This window comes from Balaenoptera acutorostrata, chromosome 7, assembly GCF_949987535.1.
Source record: "Balaenoptera acutorostrata chromosome 7, mBalAcu1.1, whole genome shotgun sequence".
NCBI lineage: Eukaryota > Metazoa > Chordata > Mammalia > Artiodactyla > Balaenopteridae > Balaenoptera > Balaenoptera acutorostrata.
This window is the reverse complement of record NC_080070.1, coordinates 94,914,584-94,931,058: the sequence shown is the minus strand read 5'-3', so window position 1 is coordinate 94,931,058 and position 16,475 is coordinate 94,914,584. Positions and strand designations below refer to the sequence as shown.

The 16,475-nt window shown below is 33.0% G+C and overlaps 1 long non-coding RNA gene across 1 annotated transcript in view; it reads left to right on the top strand.

The window, feature by feature from the left end:
- Positions 1-16,475, top strand: part of LOC103017202 (uncharacterized) — a 267,764-nt gene that overhangs the window by 207,941 nt on the left and 43,348 nt on the right. The window contains exon 3 of the long non-coding RNA XR_451427.2: positions 13,316-13,388. This is a non-coding gene — a long non-coding RNA (uncharacterized LOC103017202). The remainder of the gene's footprint in view (positions 1-13,315; positions 13,389-16,475) is intronic.

Here is a 16,475-nt window from a genome sequence, read left to right as displayed (position 1 = left end):
GGCTCCAGACGCGCAGGCTCAGCAGCTGTGGCTCACAGGCCTAGTTGCTCCGCGGCATGTGGGATCTTCCCAGACCAGGGCTCGAACCCGTGTCCCCTGCATTGGCAGGCAGATTCTCAACCACTGTGCCACCACGGAAGCCCAGGTCACTTTTAATAATTTTATTTTCTCAGAAAATTTTCTCAGAAAATATTTCACATAATTGATATTTAATTCAACTTAGTATGGCATTGCATAGTATTCTCTGGTTTTTGTTAAAATTGTTTCTTTGATATTAGTATATACAATTTTTAGTTTTCTGTATTTGTATTTCTTTATTGTTGTTAACTTGATTTACCCCTCTTAGAAAATTTTCTTACTGGGCTCTATATGAAGGAAAAGTTTTTCAGTTTTTTATTAGTGTTATAATTTACCATTTATAAATGTCTGCATTTACTACGTTGATTCTTCCTATTTCTCTATGGTTATTTTGTTTGTCTTCTTTCTTTTACTGAATGCTGAGTTAATCGTCTTTGCTTTTCTTTTCTATGTAACTTTTCTTGCTAAGATTCTATTTTTTAGACAAACATTTATTAATCAAATCAAATTTTTTAGTTTTGTTTTATTATCTACTTTATTAATTTCTGCTTTACCTTTTTAGAGGGAGGGCCTCTGCCTTATCTGGGTTTAATGTCTTCCTATTCTACATTCTTTAAAGGTTAAATTGCTCATTTACATTAATATTTTTAAGTATATCTACTATATATGTTTTTCTTTTTAAGAGTATCTTTTAAGTTTTGATATATACTGACTTTATTGCCCTTTAGTGTTCATTTCTAAGCTCTTATGTAGCTGAAAATACTTTTTTTTTTCCTTTGGCAAAAAAATGCCATTCAAGCTGATCCAGATCACTTTTCAAGAAACCACTCTGTGGGGACTTCCCTGATGGTCCAGCGGTTAAGACTTCACGATCCCACTGCAGGGGGCCTGGGTTTGATCTCAGGTCAGGGAAATAGATCCCACATGCCGCAACTAAGACCCGGTGCAGCCAAATAAATGAATAAACATTTAAAAAAAAAAAAGAAAGAAAGAAGCTGCTGTGTGGATTGATCATTGTCTTCTGGAACCTAGTAGTGAAGAAAAATTTTAGATTAGCCTCATGTAATTATTTTGCAGGCAAATACTGACAATCTAGAATCTCTTTTCAAGTTTCCTTTTATTCTTAACTTAAAAAAATAATATCAGTCTTAGGCACTAAGCTGTGTCTCCATATTGCTTTATTTTAGTTTATTTTCCTTGTATCAATATGTACATCCTACAGTTTCCTAAATATCCCTTTATTTTTTCATTATTAGCCAGTCTCCATTTGCTTCTTCTTGAATTATAAGTTAATTGGTTCACCTAATCTTCTCATATATCTTTTAGTTTTTCAATATTATGTCTATCCTTTTCCTCTGATTTCTTAGAAAACATTTAATTTGTCTTCTACTTTTTATTACATTTTACAAAGTATCCAATGTTCTTTTCACTGTATATATATTGAAGTTATTAATTTTTTGATCATGTTTTTCTTATGAAAATAATTTTTTTTTTAACCTCACAATGTTCCTTTTTATTTCCTAATAGCTTGATTTTTGTCCAGTTCACCCTCCTCTTGATGCATATTGAGAACAAGTACAAAACATTTTGCAATTTTTTAATTTATGGAAAAAATATTTGACATTAAAAGGGCCAAAGTTTAAACTAAATTTTAAACTAAAATTTAGCCATGTCTTCAGATAAATATCATTAAAATGTTTATTTTTTTTTTATTTAGTAGTTGCAAGGAAATACTAATTTCTTCTTAGTTATATTTGTATCTAAAAGGTGATTTGCTTATAAAATTTCTTTCAGTGGCCAGAGCCCAGTTATAGATCTGGGAAAAATGCAAATTGTGTCCAGTTTTCTATGATTGTTGCAAAATCCTCAGCAAAATCCTTTGATTTTTTTCCAAACAGAAAATATTGCAGGGGCATTCACAAGACCTTAATATTTTGATGAAAAAATATTCTATCCCCAGTACAGTATTATGTACTCTCTTGTGTAAGAATTTTTATAAACCATGTACACTGAATTTTATATTATTGCTACCATAAGTATTTGTCAAAAAAATACTCAATGGAGGATGTTTATCTTGAGGGTGGCCTTTACTGGGACAGATTTGTAAAACAAAAGCCTTACAAATCTGGTAGAAACTCTTTGGTTCCTAATTAAAGTGATGGACATTTGGATTATTTCCACCATCTGGCTATTAGGAATAAAGCTGCTGTGAACATTTGTGTACAAGTTTTTGTGTGGACATATAGTTTTATTTCTCTTGGGTATACGCCTACGAGTAGAATTTCCGAGTCATGTGATAACTCTAAGTTTAAGTTATTGAGGGACTCCCGACGTGTTTTTCAAAATGGCTGCACTATTTTACATTCCCACCAGCAGTATATGAGGGTTGCAATTTCTCCACATGCCTATACTTTTTATTACCTATCTTTTTGATCATAGCCATCTTAAAATGTGTGAAGTAGCATCTCGTGGTTTTGCTTGGCATTTTTCTAACGACTAATGGTGCTGAGTATCTATTCATGTGCTTATTTGCCATTTATATATCTTCCTTTGAGAAATTTTTTATTCATAGCCTTTGCTCATTTTTAATTAGGGTATTTGTCTTTTTACTATGGAATTATAAAAGCTCTCTCTCTCTCTCTATATATATATATAGATTCAAGTCTCTTATCAAATACATGATTTGCAAATATTTTCTCCTATTCTGTAGGTTCTCTTTTGACTTTCTTTTGAAGCACAAAATGTTTAATTTTTATGAAGTCCAATTTATAATTTATGTATTTTTATCTTTTGTCACTTGTGCTTTTTCAGTCTTATCTAAGAAGATTTTGACTAACTTCAGGCCACAAGGATTTACTCCTATATTTTCTTCTAAGAGTTTTGTTTTCAGCTCTTTCATTTAGGTCTGTGATCCATTTTGAGTTAATTTTGGGGTATGATGTGAGGAAACGGTACAAATTTTTTCTGTTGCTTATGGATATTCAGTTGAACTGCCACCAATTTTTGAAAAGATTATTCTTCCTCTCTTTTATTGTCTTGATACTCTTGTCAAAAATCAATTTACTTTAAATATAAGGGTTATATATACCCTCTAAATTCTACTTCATTGTATATGCCTATTTTATGCTACTTCCACACCATCTTGACTATTGTACCTTCATAGTAAGTTTTGCTTTGCTTTTCTGAATCCCTTGAATTTCCATATGAATTGTAAGACCACCTTTTCAATTTCTTTCAAAAAGACAAGCTGGGATTTTTATAGAGATTGCAATTTAGAGAGTACTACCATTCATGAACATAGAATATCTTTCCCTTTATTTAGGTCATCCTTAATTTCCTTCAATAATGTTTTGTAGTTTTCAGAGTATAAGTTTTATAGGTCTTTTGTTAAATTTACCTCAAATTATTTTTATTCTCATTGATGCTATTGTACATGGAATTGTCTTCTTAATTTCCATTTAGGACTACTAGTATATAAAAATATAACTGATTTTTGTATATTGATCTTGTACCCTGCAACTGTTTTGCTGAACTATTTTATTAGTTCTAATAGTTTTTTAGTGGATTCCTTAGGATTTTCTATTACATGATCATGTCATCTGAAAATCGACTTAGATTTATTTTTTTCCTTTTCAATCCACATAGCTATTGAGGGAATTTTGAAGGTGCAGAAAGGTGAGCCAAGTACTGCCAGCTAGCTGAAATTACACATCAAAAGAAATAAATCAATGGTTGAAATTTTGATTAAATGAACGTCACATAGGAGCACTGCAAATTTTGTTTGAAACTAAATTGCTGACTTTCGTAGGGTTCCTTAAACTCCCTCTAGTTAGAAATTTGATTAATCCAAGAGGTTGAAATGATACTAAACCTGTAAAGGGGGGTTAAACTGATCGAATTCAAAGGTTGTGGGTTCACAGGAACATCGAACTAAGACCTTCACATACACTTTGCTGGTCTAGTTAGAAGATTATAGTATATGACATTATAGTATCATCCATTATGAGGATAAATGTGGGTATATAAGGGCAATTAATTTTATTAAATGTTATCAAAATGAAGATGACAGTAATCACACAAAGTGATTATTGGCAAAAATCACACAAAGTCTGCTTTTCTCCCCTTAGATATTGCTGTTCAGAGATAGTTTCAACAATGTATATAACTCATAATTTCAATGCAACTTATATAACTACCATAACATATAAAACCCAGATGACAGTAGAAGTCCAAAAACACTACTCAAAAAATCATAAAAATAACTGTTACAGTTGTTCTTTTTAGGCAGAACTTTCAAGTGCATTCTTTACGCATGAAATGCTACAGATTTTTTTTCTTCTTCAAATAACTTCTAGTAGTTTCTCTTCACTTTTACCTTTGGGGGCAGTATAGGGCAATTGAAGTTATTCTACCACATTGTGTCCCACAAATTATTTTTTTCTATGGTTAGTTCTTGGCAGCTGTCTGCAGGACATGTGATTTACTCTAATCCAAGGGTTTAATAAGTCCATTTCATGGTTATAACATCTGCTTTTCATGAAACTGTATGGAGAAAAATGGATAAAACTCATCCAGAAGATAAATGTAGCAATTTGAGGGGAAAATTTACATTTTCCTTTTGCTGATAGTTTTAATTTTCCAGACTGAATTGCTTTTAAATCATGTAATTTTAAAAGTTTCATCCAAATCATTGAATTAGGATGACTTCTAAACTTTAAAAAATTCCAAATTTATTTAACATTAGTCTTTCCCATCCCCAGTCTAAAGAAAAATAGAGATGCATCTAATATTAATAAAGAAAAAATACCTTTGCATGCCAAATGTTTGAAGCACTTTTCACACATTATCTTGATTTATGCAAAAACTCTGTACCTTGCATCACTAGCCAATTATAAAGTTAGTAAATTTTCTTAGACTCTAAACTCCTCAAAGATTCATATTGTGCTTATATTTCTTGTTCTTTTCTTTTCAAAGTGTGTCTTAAAAAAGAAATTATACTTCAAATGCTTCTCTAAATATCTGACAAAGCAATACTACAAGCTCTCTTACCACAGGTTCATCATATTATCTGTTTTACTAAGTATAGAGGTATTGGATGATTTTAAAATTTCTTCCTACATGCTTGTAAGACTCATCTCAGCTTTATCCTTTCTATATTAAGCAGGTATTAATCAAGCTGCTATGATGTAAAAATCTGATTATTTCGTGTAGCTACTGAGAGAGAAAAATTGTATATATAGCTGCTGATAGCTTATAGTCAGCTCAGCATCTCACAACTGAGTTGTGGTGTGCCCTGTTGGGCATTAAGAACTTCAGAGAATGTTAACATTAGGTGAGTTCATTCTGTGACTATGATAGAACAATACAAACCACCACAAATGTAAACATCACAATGACCAAACATCTGTCTCTCCTGGCTGATATGAATGCTAATGCTTTTCCAATGACAACTCTGGCCTAACTTGACTTCTTCCACTTCCCTCACCAATTTTAACTCATTTTCTTCAAACTTCTGGGAGTTCTCAAATTTTCTCAAAACTGGAGTTACATAGTCAATGTCAATAGCATATAAACCTACTTAGATTGTGCCTATATGCAGATTTCAATTTAATTTCCTTAATTAATTTTACTTATTCAGCTAATCTAAATGGCCTAGATAAAAATAAATAAGATACTCAAATCACAAATTAGCCTTAATACCTGACAGCACCCAGTCCCACACAAACCTATACTTCCTTAAATTTTGCTCCAAATTACTCAGAATAGGATCAAGTCTATAATAATCTTACCCTAACTTCCTCTTACTTATATACGCCGTAATTCTCATGGTACACAATTTCTCTTACTACAGCAAGTTCATATACATAAACAAGTTTGACTGTAGGTGCGTTCCTGGTGATCTTTAGACACTGAGATTTACCATTGCATATTTACATGCAATATATAGATACATATATATGTATCTATATATGTAAAAATATATATCTCTGTAAATGTGCTTAGAGCTACCTATAATGGCAGAGGGAGATACAGACACATAGAGAAAGAGATATATTTAATTTAGTGAGAAGAACTTAGCAAGTATTTAATAAATGCTGGGTGAATTCCTGAACAGCTGAACAAAATTAATAAAGAATTTCTGGCAAACACATTATAATGTCTCCGGGATTGGATTATTCCCTAAGATGTGAACGAGACAGCAAAGTTAATGAACACTGTATTAGCTTTGAATTTTAAGAAAGTGAACTTCCGGTCCAGGAAAACATCACCCTTTAAATGCTATAACGTCTTGGTGAAGCACAAGCAGTGGTCAATTTCTGTGGCTCTTGTGTCTTAGAGCAGATTCTGAGCCACTAGAGGCTCCACTGAAAGTGTTCTACACCGGTCTGTTAAAAACTTTCTACAGTAACTTTACCCTTTGGGACACACAATGAGGAATTAGCCTTCAGACATCATTTACCACCCATTCTTTGTAGCCATCCTGCTAAGTCTTTCAGTAGAATCCCTTATTCCCCATTAACTCAGGACCAGCCTAGGACTTCAGTCCAATTTGCTGAGGGCTCTGGTTGCATTTCCAATTCTTCTTAGCCTCTCTGTGTCTTTCATTTTGATTTGTTGTACTGACATCTGCTGGATAAGAGGTTCTCTTCCCAAACTCCTCATCACCAGGCTCCACTTATTTGATCCAGAGTGGGAAGTGATTTGATGACATGCTGGAGATTTGAAATTCTGGTTTCCTTTCCTATTTTCCACCCCCTCTCCAATTTTAACTAGTTTTCTTCAACCTTCTGGGAGTTCTCAAATTTTCTCAAAACTGGAGTCACATAGTCAATGTCAATAGCATATAAACCTACTTAGGTTGTGCCTATACGCAGATTTCAATTTAAATTCCTTAATTAATTTTACTCATTCAGCTAATCTTAAGTGACCTCTATGAACAAAAATAATCCCATTTGAGGAGAATCCAATATTTTCTTCAAAAGTCAAAGAAAATTAAAACTGTTGTAAGAATGGAAGTTGTCTAACTAGTGTAAAGCTGTAAAATATACTTACAGCACAAATTTTGTGTTTGTGAGTCTACTTAACGGTTATAGCAAAAATATCAAAAGCATACACTTTTTTTCCTGATAAATTCAATGGTTAACCCATTGGTGCTTAATTAAATAATGCTCCATGAATGAAGGGATTTAAATTATTTTTACATTCTGATGGATTCTGAATTAGTATTTATCTTTGTAATTATCTCTCAAGTTAAAGATTTAGGTATCAGTAAATTAAGCCCAAGATATATACACAGAGGGAGTGGCTTCTCCAAGAAATGCATCTAATTAACTTCTATAAAACATAGCATATCCTATGAGATTTATCATGTATACTAAATAAGCGATTTAAGGGAAGTCACCTTCATTGTTTACCTAATATGCAATAAAAAAAATAGGAAAATAAAAAAGCAAGTAACATAGTCTTGAGAGAGTTTTTGATTGTTAAATGAAATAAAAGTTAAACATAATTATTTCCCGTGACATAAAGAGAAATTTCGATATTCTGGTTATAGTAAAGACAGTATAACAATATGCCTGAGGCACAGGATATTCCTTAGCTGATTTTATGTAGTGCAGTTTTGTTTTCTTAATGCACAGTTTTAAATAATATTAGAGAATTCAGTGGGTTCATTAACTACAGTAAATGAAAAACAACCATCCTATTGCAGTAGGCATTTTTATAGATATCAGATTAGAGGGGGGAAAAAAGCAAAATGGAATTTTTCTATGTTGCAGATTATCCTGACTCATAATGCTAGTTAAGATTGATACCATTTTAATTTAATGAATCTCGTCAAATCCCACTGTTAGAGACACCAAGCATATGCTGACAATTAAGTGACCAATTTTATAATTTTGTTTTGAAGTACTAAATAAGAACTAAATAAATTTACAGTCCCATCACCTTAGAATCCTACGGTTTACCTACAGTGGCTCAATTTACCTCAGTTTGCAAATGACTGGTTCTGAAGAAGAAAGACAAATCAGTTCTAATTTGAGTAGCCTTCCTAGTATAGCCATAAGAGTTTTGACCATAACATTTTTGTAAACACTTAGTCATTTGAAATTTTTACTCTGCTTGCATAGAGTGTTGCAAAATAGACCAGTTTAGGTAATTTCACTGTCTTATGTATAATAGTCATATAAGTATTTATGTAATTCTTATATAAATTTGTATATATTCACATTAATATATATATAATATTTATAAAAGTAAGAAAAATCTGAAAACTGAGAACATAAAGGAGATAAAATTATCCACTAAATTATTTCTATACAGTCTTCCTGAAAATAATGATTACATTGACTACTTTCTGACTGTTGGATTCCTGGAAACCCCTTCACCGAGGATTTCTTAGCTAGCTAAATGTGCGAGATAACTGCTGATGCCAGGAATCCTTGATCTGCATTGTCTCCCATCTTAATTTTAGATCTTGTGGCCTATTGGCCAGTGTTGTTGGTTTCTTTGTAATTTTGTTGATTTGTCTAAAATATTAATATTAATAAATGTAAATAAACTTATATGTAATATTAATGTATGTAAGACTCCTCAAGGAAGTATGTTAAAAAAACAGATTCCTAGGTACCATACCTAGAGATTTAATACATTAGGTCAAGGAATCTGCATTTTAATATGTACCCCAGGTGATTGTGATGTAGGTCTACAGGCAAAACTTTAGGGACATTGTGGATACTTAGGAAGTATGAAAAGGAGTTGGGCAAATGAAATACGTTAATAGTGTGTTATTTCATGTTCAGCGATTCCCAAATTTTTGTAGTAGGGAATTGTTCTATTCATCAACTGAAACTTCAGTTAATGGAAATCTGAGCATTTAGAACAGCTACAGTTTGTGAGAGAAAGAGAAGTACCATCACTGGTTTCCCTGGTAGTTTGACCAGGAAGTCTTAGAGGAATGTCAAAGGGCAAAAGAGTTTAGTAGCAATCATTGGCTTCTGAGTGGCATGTTAGAATTGGTGCGATAGGCCATTAATCTTAGTTGAGTGAGCCCTTTGCTGGACACAGATCTCCTTCTCCACTTTAGTCCTTTACTATCTGTTCACAGTCGGATGAGGAGCTGCAAGTACAGCAGCTTGAACTGTGGAAAGGGAGTGATGCAGTCACCATACAGGAAACTAGGGGCATTAATAAATACCGATGACTGGTTAAGCTTGTTATGCAAAAATTTGCTATTACAGGACATTTTGAGATATAAAGAGAAAAGAACAAAGTTTTTGAAGGCAACTGAATTTAGAATCAAATTGTTGTTTTGTCTGTTGTTAGCACTCTGACCTCAGACTCTTTGTTCTCAGTCTCAATTCACTTGTAAAATGGGCAAAATTATGCTTATCATGTAAGACTGTCGTGAGGATAAAAATAGGTTAAGAAAACTGAAAAATACTTAGCAGAGTGCCTGAAAAAAAATTTATGCATACATATATTTGTTTTTCTTTCCTTGCCTCAATTTGTTTGCTAGTGATCTCAGGTGGCCTCGGCCTGCAGCAGCTTTAAGCAGGGTTTCGGTTCCCTGGCAGTGATTGAGGTCGCGTCGTGGCGGTGACAGCACCGAATCCTAGCCACTAGACCAGTGGCCAGTGACAAGGCCCTGGCCCTATGGCTTTGCAGAAAAAGAATTCCCACAAAGACGGAAAGTAGTGAAACAAGTAAAGTATTTATTAGGAAAAAAAGAGTACAGTACGTGTGGATAGACACACAGGCAGGCTCAGAGAGGGAGTCGTGCCCTCGTGACAGTTTGAATCACCTTTATGGGGCATTTCTTCCGTGTTTCCTTTGACCAATCATTTTGATTTGCCTGGTTCAGCGTCCATATTTAGTGTACCTCAGGATTTTCCCATGTGTGCATGCGAATCTCTTAGCCAAGATGGATTCTACCGAAGAGGCCTATGGGTAAGTGAGCATTAGTTGGCATCACTCCCCTGTTGAGCTCCAAGGAGCCTTTCTGCACATGTGTAGTCAGGGAGGTCTCCCTACTTCAAGAATGAGGAATATGTGGTCTCTTATCTTCTATCTGGGCAGGGCCCGGCCTCCTCTCTCAATTGTCCTGTTAGTCCCATCTCGGAGTATCGGTCCACAAGGAACGAACTCGAACCGTTTGCCCTGGGAGCCCATCTGTCTCCTGCCTCACTATGACCACATTTTGAATCTTTTTTCTCATTTTCATCATATGTGTCTGTATAACCTTTTAATTTCCATTTGAAAAACCAAATATTCGTAGTTTCCACAAATGTTACGGAATGATAAGTATCTAAAAGAAAATTAAGCTGTAGCCTGTTAGAAAAAGGAGGATTTTTGATACTTGTTTTCTTTTATTAAGAGGTACTTATTTTTTCTTTTGACCACTTTGAAACATTCAAATAAACCCAGATATCTTTTACAACTATTGAGTATTATTAATTTTACTTGGATTTTATTAGAAAATTATACCACACACTTAAATATAATTTTACATTTTTTTTGCTGAGGAACACATATTTACATTTTATTATGAAAAATAGGTAATTTTTTAGATACACTTGTTTTTTATAAGGTGAAGCCCCATTATCTCAGTAATCAGTTTTATTTTTAGATTTTTCACTTAGAGCTTTCCTCAGTTTTGAATAACTTAGGTCCCTCTCTTTTTTTAGATATAAATGTGCCTTGTGTAGATGATATTATTCTGCTATATGTTGCTCAGGTCTATTTAATAACCACTATAGAGAATGACGTGACAAACTACCCAGTAGCACTACACACTAGGTATTTCAGATTAAAAAATTAAATTGTTGTTAGAAGAATTTTATAGTATGAAAGTTGAACTTTAATACAAACTATAACCTAAGAAACAAAATTTGACGTGTAGTGAGTTTATCTTACATCTTTTTCAAGTGAATTTGGTTACTCACATGGAGAAAGGCTTTCTTCAGAAGACAGTTTGTTTCTGAAGTCGTCCTGTAAAATTGACTTCTCCACATTATTGCAATAGTGAGTTTCTAGTATATACTTAATATAATGGAGACTTTAAAAGATAATCATCAGATATGATGAAATGTAAAAAATATCAGGTATTAATGTACAAGTACAATTATAAACTGACTTGAAGGTCTGGAATTCCATTTTAACTCTTTAAGGTAGTTTAATTACTCTTAATTGAAAAGAAAGCATATTTTAAAATTAACACATATGTTAGGATTTTCTAAAATCAAAATCTATAATGAAAAGAGCTCAATTACATGACTGAAATGGGAATTCTTTAATCTATCTTTAGAATACATGCAATAATACAATAGCTGTGAATGAAATTGTAATACAAATTTTAAAGTACCAAGAAAGGAAAGAAACGAAAATTTAAATATCGCAGTTTAAAGTGTAAAATCGGAGTGCACAGAAAAGCAGAAGTAAGCTGTGGTATTATAAAAATATCTGTTTTTATTAATCTGGGAGCAATTTTTGTTATCATGTATCGTTTTATCAATTGTGGGCAGCTCACAGACTTAGGATTCCACATTTCATCTTCTGTGGTTGGCCAGTGTTTATGTAAAAGATACAAAAAGCAGAGAGAGATCAACATTGATTGACTGCTTGCTTTATGTTTCTCACCACCCCCTATGCACTTATGTCTACCAAGCACACCTGTGACAGGCCATCGACTATGACTGCTTGTCTGAAATCTGATCCTGCTGCAATGATTGCTCGCAGTGCCTGATGACCCAGATATAATTCCTGGCTCTGATTCCAACTCTGAGCTGACTTTGACCTGCTGGCAGGGACTTCCAACAGCACCTGAGCTCTGCTTGTGCCAATATATCTGACATGTTCAGAGCCAGCTTCTGGCTGGTGAATCTGCCACTCAAATAGCAGGGTTTTGTACATATTAGGAAATTAAACACAGGACTTGCCAGAAGTGTTGTTTCATTAAAACAAAATATGAAAAAAAAAATATGTGTGAAATTTGAATAGACCCAACTGGGTAGAAGACCTTGTCTGAATAGTCACTTCTTTTAAGCAAATCGATATACATTTATTATATTTGTATTCTCTATGATAAATTCTCTGGTCTCTAAGTTTAAAAAATATTCATAGTTAAGGGCATTAAATTTAAAAAATGCTACTAAGAATGATGCTTTCTTTTTTTCTCAATTCATGTCACCAGCTTCTAAAAAGTCTATGCATAATTTGTCAGGCCATTGTTAAGAAGTGATATAATCCTTGGTCACCTTATGAACTGTGCTGGTGACCAGAAATAGTAGGAAGTTAAAATAACAATTATTTTTGTGAAATATTTTACCATGAAACCTTTTCTTTGAATACCACGGTGGTTTTTTTTTTACTCTTTTTAATCTGGGAAAATAATCTCTTTTAGAACCAATGTGTCTATATGTGATTTGTTAATAATCTAGTTAAATTAATTACAAATATTTTACCATATGTGTTCATTTTCAGTATTTGTACATATAAGACTATAAATGTATGTACTCTTAGTCAATTCTGCTGTATCCTATATAATATTTATGGAAGAGTTTTAAGCAAATGTAAACTATAATATAGTCCACCTAATGTACGAAATGTAATACTTGACTAAAAATCATTTTAAAAAGAAAAATGAAAATATTTGCCATTCTTTCTTGGACCTAAAGGTGACATTAAGAAATACTTACATATATTAATTAATAGGAAAACATCGAATAAGTCTAAAAGAATGTAGGTGTTATCTAAAGTACTTAAATATTTTCAAGTAAGCTTCAGAGAATATTGCACATATCTACATTTTCTTCATTTTAAGAACAAGAACTTTACTTAACTCGGTTGAATGAACATAGGCCTCAGGGACATCATTTTAGTGTCACCTCATGTCAAGCCAGTACATTAAAACCAGTGCTCTAATATTCTAACCAGTTCAAGCAAAAAACATTCAACAAAGTAAAAGGCAGTGTCCGTTGTACTATAGAGTAGTTTCAAAGTAACAGCTCTCCCATGTTTAGTCATGTGAATATCTAGAATAAATGAAAAAGTAATGAAATGGAAACATATAGAGAAACAGAACTCTGAATATGGTTAAATGTGTACAAGTAATAATCTGTAAATAGCACAGACTCATATATAAGTCTACAACTTATTGTTGGTAGATGAAGTAGAGTTGTAATATAAAATTAATTTCTTCTGTTTTTTTCTTTTGTTTTGTTTTAAAATTTTTCCCTAGATCTGTTTTTGTGGAAAGAAGATGAGTGACTCTACTGAACATCTGTAATACCCAGATGCACACTGGCATTCGGGTAAGATTTGATTGATGGTGTACTCGAATGTAGATTTACAAATGTGGCCCAAGGCCAGTTTCCCCTTATTTTGACAATGAAACAGTGTAATTCTTAATATTAAGTGTTTACTGGAATGGAGAAAAAGAAAGCAGTTTCTAGCAACATGCAGAGAATGAGAATTGGTAAATTAATCAGCGTTACTACCCACCCATAGGTCCCAAAGCTTATAGTGGATATTCCACCCATGAAATGGTAGCTACTCATTAGTGCAGAAAAACTGCCTTAATACAGCCCACTAGTGCTATTACGCTGGTGCTGTCAATTGGATACTCTTAAAAGTTCTGTTTTGTCTATTAATCCCACTTTTTTTTTTCTTGGAAATTTAGATTCTCCCTTTGTTAAATTTATAAACACATGCTAAAGTATAAGAATATAACATGCTTTGATTAGAAGCTCCTAAAACAGCACATCAAAAACATTATGGTCTAGAAAATGTTTATGAGCCTGAGAACTGCTACAGAGTAGCAAGCAGATTTTTTTTAACAGTGCCTAAAATCTGGACATTTGTCTACACAAAAAAAGATAGAAAACCTTGTGTATTCTATCTTCAGATTTATGTGAAATTGTAGAGGTTGCAGCTAATATCTTGTACTCTTTTAACAAAAGTTTGAAAGGATGGCTAAACTTTACCATGAGGGCATACACATCATAGCTGTCATTGACAGACGTGGAAAGGTAAAGTCCAGGTTAACTTCTGGAGACACTAACATTTTCGGAAACTTGTCTTTACACTGGTCATGAGAAGATTTTTCCTGTCAATGCAGCAAAATCTCTCTAGCATAATGGTTTTTCAAAGATCAGTTTAGGGACTTCCCTGGTGGTCCAGTGGTTAAGACTCCGTGCTTCCAATGCAGGAGGCACAGGTTTTATCCCTGGGTGGGGAACTAAGATCCACATGGTGTGAGGCACAGCCAAAAAAAAAAAAAAAGTAAGATCAGTTTACTTGGACTAATATTTAACAGGAGAAAAAATGTTTTCTTAACTTATAACTATACTTGTGTTAAAAATGGCCCATAGTCATCATTATTTTGATTTGTATCCTAATGGTGACAAGATACCTCTTAGTTCTCATAAACAAGTGACTCATTTTTTTCTTGAGCATTCTCTATGGCAATTTCCTTTATTGGACATATTTTGCTATTCTTATTTCTAGCTTACCTTTGCTTTTTTATGCTGTTTAATAATATAGATAATTTTATAGTGCATAATTCTTTTGATTGAACAAACCTCTTTTAAAAAAATTATTTAAAATCATCAACACAACAATTGTATAAAATACACAGGATTAGAAAGTTTATTCAAATTAGCTCCATAAATGGATCACGTTTACCACCTAGATAATAGATAATAGCAGAGTTAGAGTTGGAATTCTGGAGGCATAACTGCAAGCTTAGAGATTTTTCCATGCTGACTTTCACTATTGCTGATTTCCAAAACATGCTTCCTATTCCTTTTCCACTCACTTACAGTATATGATTTTACTGAATATAGACTAGAAATTATATCATCAAATCTGATCTGAGAAACTAAATAATCAAAACTTTTATGAAATTAGAATCTAAGAATCTTTGTCCAGAAATATAAATATACATAAACTCTTAAAATTATAACACACTTATTATTGCTGTTATTAGAAAGTGGGAAAAAGTTTTTAAATTCTGGAGTCATTCAATTCTCTTCAAATTCTAATTGCTAATATGAATTAGACTTAAAGGGAAAGGCATAAAATGCCAACAATTACTTAAGGAAAGTAAAGCTGAAATGCAAAATCCCAGTATGCTCTACAAGGTAAAGGTACTAAACAAAATAACAACAACAATAATATGCACTCATAAGTATAGGACATAAAGCTTATTTATGAGAATCCACAAAAGCATATAGAATGAAAGTGAATAATGCTAAAGCTGACATAACTATCTCTTTTGGTAGTCCAATAAAATATTGATTCTTAAAGGTAACAACAGTCATGAATTAAGGTGACTAATATAGGGCTTCCCTGGGTGCAGTGGTTAAGAATCCGCCTGCCAATGCAGGGCACATGGGTTCGAGCCCTGGTCCGGGAAGATCCCACATGCCCCAGATCAACAAAGCCCGTATGCCACAACTACTGAAGCCCGCACACCTAGAGCCCGTGCTCTGCAACAAGAGAAGGCACCGCAATGAGAAGCCCATGCACCACAACGAAGAGCAGCCCCCGCTCACCGCAACTAGAGAAAGCCCGCAAGCAGCAACGAAGACCAAACGCAGCCAAAAATAATTAAAAAGAAAAAGTGACTAATATAAAGTAAAATAAGTAAACCAACTAATATTTGCTGAATTTATTTTTCATGAAGCTATTCTTACTTATTCTCATAAAGGAAACAAAAATTTATCCAGAATAATGTAATTGTATTGATATTAAATAAGAAAAAAGAAATCCATTAAATAGTAAAAACAAATTTATATGTTAAATGAAGGTTTAAAAAAAAAGATCAGTTGCTGAGTTAGAATATTTTCTATTCTTGCACTTGAAAAATGCCAGTATTTTTTATTGCAATTACTTTTTGTAGGTCTATTGCTTTCACATTTCAGTTGTCATGATAATGTTAATTGTGTAGCATCCATCATAAATTTAAAAGGGCAGACACCATGGTCCATTTGCAAAGGAGAATTTGATAACTTAGAAGAAAAAAAACCCAAAAAACTTCATCTGTTCAAGCCTTATGCAGAATGCTTAACTCTTTTAATCACAAAACCGTCTTATCCGTTCCCTCAACCTGAGACAATGAAAATACAGCATTTTGTGTTGTTTCCAATTAAGCTTTCAAAATTCTGAAATGCAGCTTCATTTTAAAAACATTGTTAAGTAATTATAAATGATTGAGATGTTCTATGTTTGCAATTTTTAACTCTTGATATGTTTTAAAATCATCTATAGATGGATTGTTCACACAGCAGTAAAATTTTACTTTTTGACTCAAAAATGCTTCTAAAAGTTGGAATTTGAATAGCGCCTACATCAATCAAAACAACCAAGAAAATTGATTTGTTAACAATATCATTTTA